This window comes from Lygodium microphyllum, chromosome 20, assembly GCF_053477565.2.
Source record: "Lygodium microphyllum isolate KBCC chromosome 20, Lygodium_microphyllum_v1.1.10, whole genome shotgun sequence".
In the NCBI taxonomy this organism is placed as follows: Eukaryota; Viridiplantae; Streptophyta; class Polypodiopsida; order Schizaeales; family Lygodiaceae; genus Lygodium; species Lygodium microphyllum.
In genome coordinates, this window is record NC_141154.1 from 29,252,337 (window position 1) to 29,258,336 (window position 6,000).

Sequence of the window (6,000 nt, forward strand, 5' to 3'; positions counted from 1 at the left end):
CTACCACGTCTTGTACCACGACCACTTGAGGAGAACCTGCCATGTCCCCTTCCTGAATTGGAGTAGAAAGCCTGGACCTGTTCACCACTTCTTTCAGATGTCTCACTTTGCGTGTTGATCTCTTCAGTGATCATAAGGGAGACCAACTCATCAAAATTTGGAAATGGCTTTCTGACATATACGGAAGTTACAAAAGACTTCCAAGCCTTTTCATTTTTATGTCCACCCAAGGTAGGTGACACCAAATCATCATCATCAGGCATTGCATCAATCGTTGCCAATGCATCTGCAATGCTCCTTACCTTCAATGCATACTCATTGATAGACATCTTCCCTTTCTTCAATGTATTCAACTCTTGCTTGAGTTGAATCTTTCGTGCCTTTGTATTTACAGAAAACGTACTTTCAAGTATGGTCCAAGCTACATATGAATTCTCTGCATTTCTAATATGTCCCAACATATTATTGTCAATTACTGCAGACAACCAATACATGACCTTTTTATCTTTTGCATTCCATTCCTTCCGTGCCTTTGTCTCTTCTGTAGTTGGATGATCACTCACCTCCGCTCCTTTTCTTCACCTGAAACAAACTCGTAGAGGCCTTTTCCAATAAGGAAGTTCGTGACACGGAACTTCCATGAAGGGTAGTTGTTCTTATCGAGCTTCTCAATGATGGGGCTTCCACTGTTCTCTGCCATTATCACAAAATTAATACCAACAGCAAGTAAATTTTCTGCAACCCTTGACCTGTAGTGCACAACAATACACCAGACAGCCTTTTTCACTGTCTGCTCAATAATACATGCAATCTACAACCAGTTTGCAGATAAACCTTGTGTTTACTCGCTCCTAAACACCTTTGAACTTACAGATCTGAAATCTGTAACCTGTGCACCCACTTTCAATCAATAGAGTCGAAGTCACAGTGTACCCTGAAATTGTTGTCCGCAACCTTGCGGCTCTAAAACGGGGCCTGAAATGGCCTTAGATGCCCAAAATAACTACACACCAAATCTCACTGCAATCTGAGATTTTTGCTCGACCCTGCTTCCAGTGCCTCCACAGGTACTATCCAAGAGAGAGAGTGGAAGAATGGGAGAGCTTCTTACCCGTGGCTTGCTTGCTCGAACCTTGCTTCTTCTCCTTTGCTTCAGCCTTCGAAATCAGCCTCTCTCAAAGGCGCGGCTCTGATACCATGTCAAGAATTGTGTGGTGGGGGGACTTGCTCAAGATGGTGCGCCAAACACACACAGAACGCACAAGGAGAAGCTCACTCAAGAGACAAGAAGAGAGATGGAGGCCAAAACGTTTTCTTGCTAGTTTCTTCTTCTTCTTCTACACTCTTTACAATGTACACAAAGTATAGATAAGATACAACATAAAAAAAAGTGGCCTACTAAGTCAAACAATGCATAACCGACTAAACTAGTCGACTAGTGCTATAACTATACCAGTTGTAAATAGGTGTAACAACCCAAATATAATAAGTAATGAGTTAGTGGCCATGTGATAGTCACAACGACCACCGACGTGCTAGTGTAGACATGTGGACCCATCTAACCATGCTATCCACCATCAATGTCCGCATGTGTTGAGCTTGTCATCTCAACATCCCCCTTGGAGGAATCGAGATGTCCTCATCGAGATAAGCTGGGGATATTGTTGGTTGAGATTGCCTTCATCTATCCAAGTGGCATCCTCTTTGGGATAGTCTTTCCATTGGATGAGGCATTCTCTCAAGGTTTTGGATCTCAGTTGTCTCTCCCTAACATCTAAGATCCTATCAGGCCTTAGTTCAAGGACTCCTTGACTAGGCATTACAACTTGTTGGTCATCAAGTACATGGTTAGGATTAGGTACATACTTTTTCAATAGGCTGATATGGAATATATTATGAACCTTTAGGTTCTCAGGGAGTTGCAGTTTATAAGCATTAGGTCCTAGGCACTTGAGGATCTTGTACGGTCCACAATACCTTGGACTTAGCTTCTTGCAATCTCCTAAGGATAGGGAACTCTTCTTAGGGTGTACGCGAATGAAGACCATGTCTCTTCTTCGAAGACTCTATCTTGACGCTTCAAATTTGTGTATGCCTTTTGTCTATCCTTGGCAGCTTGGATCTGAGAAGTTTAGGGGATTTCTACAGTCATGACCATACAATGCTTGGAAAGGGGTCATCTGAATGCTTTGTTAGTAAGAAGCATTGTAGGAAAATTCAACCAAAGGCAAGTATTGAATCCACCTTTTTGGCTCACGACAGCAGTATGCCCTAAGCATGTCCTCGATGACTTGATTGACTTGCTCTGTTTGGCCATCTATTTGGGGATGGTAAGGTGTGCTAAAACAGAGTTGAGTCCCAATGGCTTCAAAGATGGCTCTCCAGAAGTGTGATGTGAAGAGAGAGTGACGATCACTAACGATTCTTCTTGGTAGCCCATGTAGCTTGAATATCTCCTTGATAAACAATCTTGCAATGTCCGAGGCTTTATAGTTTGTCTTAACTGGAATAAGGTGTTCAACCTTAGCTAGCATGTCAATCACAACCATGATGGAGTTGTATCCTCCCTGGACTTGGGGTAGGCCAACAACAAAATCCATACGAATGAATTTCCATTTCATTTGGGGAATGCCAAGCGGTTGCAACTTCCCTGGCATCTTGACATGTTTGGCTTTGATACATTGACAAGACAAACACTCGATGACATATTTGAGAATGTCACCTTTAAGCCTCTCCCAATGGTAGCTCTTCCTAATTGCATTGAGAGTCTTGGCATAGCCAAGATGACCTGAGAAAGGGGAGTCATGAGCTTCCCACAATATCTTCTGCCTAAGTAACTAGCTTGCCGGTATGCATAGCCTTGTTCTATAGTAGACAAGTCCACTATTGACAGAGAATTCATGATACTTAGCCTCCAGCTTTTGATCCTGATCCTTGATAGAGATTCCCTTAGCATCGTTTGGTAGGCTGGATCATGGCATGAATCCTCTCTAGCTAACTCAAGTATTCGATTGTTTGGCATAGATACTTTTGTAGATAGGGACCTAGCTGTTGATGGTGGATTCTGTAAGATTAGGGAATTAAGGAATGCCTTGCGACTAAGCGCATCGGCAACTACATTTTCTTTTCCTGGTCAGTACTTGATTTCAAAGTCATACTCTTCCAGTACTTCAATCCACTGACGTTGCCTCATGTTGAGCTCGTTATGGGTAAAGATCCACTTGAGGCTCTTATGGTCAGTTACTAGAGTAAACTTATTACCCAACAGGTAGTGTCTCCAAAGCTTTAGAGCATGGATGATAGCTAGCAATTCCAGTTCATGGGTAGCATAATTCTTCTCATGACTCTTCATTTTTCTTGAAGAGTAAGCTACCGGGTGACCTTCCTGCATGAGCACACATCCTAAGGCAAGTGTGCTAGCATCAGTTAACTACCTCAAACTCCTTATTGAGGTCTGGAAGCTTTAGTATAGGTGCTGATACCAAACTTTGCTTCAGTTTGTTGAAGCTAGTTTGTTCGAGATTTGACCATGCAATGCATATTTTCTTCTTTAGTAGGTCCGTCAGAGGTGCTGCAATCAAAGCATAGTTTTTTATGAAGACCCTATACCATCCCGTCAATCCAAGAAAGCTGCGTATTTCTTTGACACATGTTGGTATTGGCCATTCTAGCACATCTCTGACCTTGGCTGGGTCCACTGAGATTCCTTCCGCTAATACGATGAATCCCAGATATTCAATCTGACGTTTGAAGAATGCACACTTATTCATCTTAGCATACAGCTTATGTGACCTCATTGTCTCAAGGACAATCCGAAGTTGGGGTTCATGATCCTCTTCCTGTTTAGAATAGACTAAAGTGTCATCAAAGAAGACGAGCACGAAGTCATCAAGATATGGCCTAAAAATATCCTGCATTAACCTATTGAAGGTGTCAGGTGCATTCGTAAGTCCAAATGACATAACTAGGAACTCAAAGTGCCCATATCTTGTGTTGAAGGTTGTCTTTGGGATATCTTGTTCCTTGATCCTTATTTGATAGTAACCGTACCTGAGATCAATCTTGGAGAAGATATTTGCACCCTGAAGATGATCAAGAAGCTCATCTATTCTAGGAATAGGGTACTTGTTTTTGACAGTTGATTGATTCAACCCTCGGTAATCAATACATAGTCGAAGTGTTCCTTCTTTCTTTTTCTGGAACAGGTGTGGAGCTCCCCATGGTGAACTACTAGGATGGATGTAGCCCTGATCTAGCAATTGCTTGAGTTGTTCTTTCAGCTCAATTGCTTCTGGTATGGACATTCTATAAGGTCTCTTTGCAATTGGTGCAGCTCCTGGCACTAGCTTGATCTCATGATCCACTTCTCTTTGAGGCGGGAGTTCTGTCAACTCTTCAGGAAATACATTCGCATATTCCTTTAACCATGAAGGTCCTTCACTAGACTCCTGCTTTCTGATCTAACTTGTTGAGCTTAATTAAGTAGAGAGGTAATCCTTTTTTGACTCCTTTTATGATCCGAGATACTTTGGCCAATTGAATTTTTTGCTTCCCTGCTTCTCCTTGAGTTGTGACCAATTCCCCCTCAAAGTTTCGAAAGGAAATTTGGCCCTTTCCACAATGAATGTGGGCGTCATTAGGCTTAAGCCAATCCATTCCACGTAGACACTCATGGATACCTAAATTCATGACTCTGAATTTGATCGAAGTCTTCTTTCCTCCCAGAAAGAATTCCACCTTAGCAGTTTGCCCGGTACAAGTAACCTCAGGACCATTTGCCAATTCCACAAGCAAAATAGGTGCTTCTACTGTGGCTATTCCTAAATTTTTTGCACAAGCTGGTGAAATAAAGGAATGTGTACTGCCACAATCAATCAAGGTTTTGAAACCTTTACCTTGATAGTCAGACAGTGTTTGAATCACCGAGAACTGGCGATTCGGACCTTTCTTGTGTAGAGCGGCATGGACTGTCGCCCTTTCAAATTCTGCTTCCATGGTCGGATCTTCTTCTTCTTCTTCTTCGTACATTTGCCTATTGGCAATGCAAGCGGTTCTTTCTCTTCCTCGGGTAGCGACTCCTTGACCACGGCCCGTTCCTTGGAAAGGTGCTTGATGATGTCCTCCTCCAAGCTTGGGACATTCCCTCTTGAAATGACCGGGCTCGTTGCAGTGGAAACAATGGAGGTTTCGGCCATTGCTTTGAGTAGGAACAAAGTTGTTAACATTATTAGTCCTTTCTTTATTTCTTTGTCCCTGATTTTGACCTTGAACTCTCTTCATCTGAGGTCTGAATGCTCCTCTGCTCGGGTCATTATAAGACCAAGTTTTGTTACCCCTTGGTCTAGACTGCTTCTCCTAAATTATAAGCACAGCTCAAATGAGTGCGTCCTGAAGATCTGATGGATTCATAGAATCGAGACGGGTATTTATTGGTGGATTTAAACCAGCACAAAATTTTGACACCTGCTGTGTCATGTCCATCTGTGGCGCATACTTAAGAAGTGAGACAAATTTGGAGTAGTATGCGTCGAGAGTGAGTCCCAGCTATTTTAGCTCATAGAACTCATTCATTTTCTGCATGCGATACGCAGGTGGTAGGTATCTTCCCTGCACAGCTTTCTTCAACTTCTCCCAGGTAACGGATCCTTTCGCGATCTCTTGATCCCTACACCATTGCTTCCACCAAAGCCTGGCTTTGCCGATGAGCTTCAGTTCGGCGAGCATAGCCTGATTGGCGGGTGCAGTACTGGCTTCTTTGAAGTAATTCTCCATGGATTCAATCCAAATTTCAGCATCTGCTTGGATGGACCTCCCTCTCCCGAAAAAATTCGAGCGCCTTAATCTGCTTGAGAAGAAACTTCTTCTCATGGATTACAACAGTACTTGATGTAGGAGGCGAACTAGGAACCTGTACCTGGGGTTGTGCCTGGATAAAGGTTTCTTAACATTATTACACGATAATCGTTATTGATTTATATTACATCTTCAATTCCGCTATCA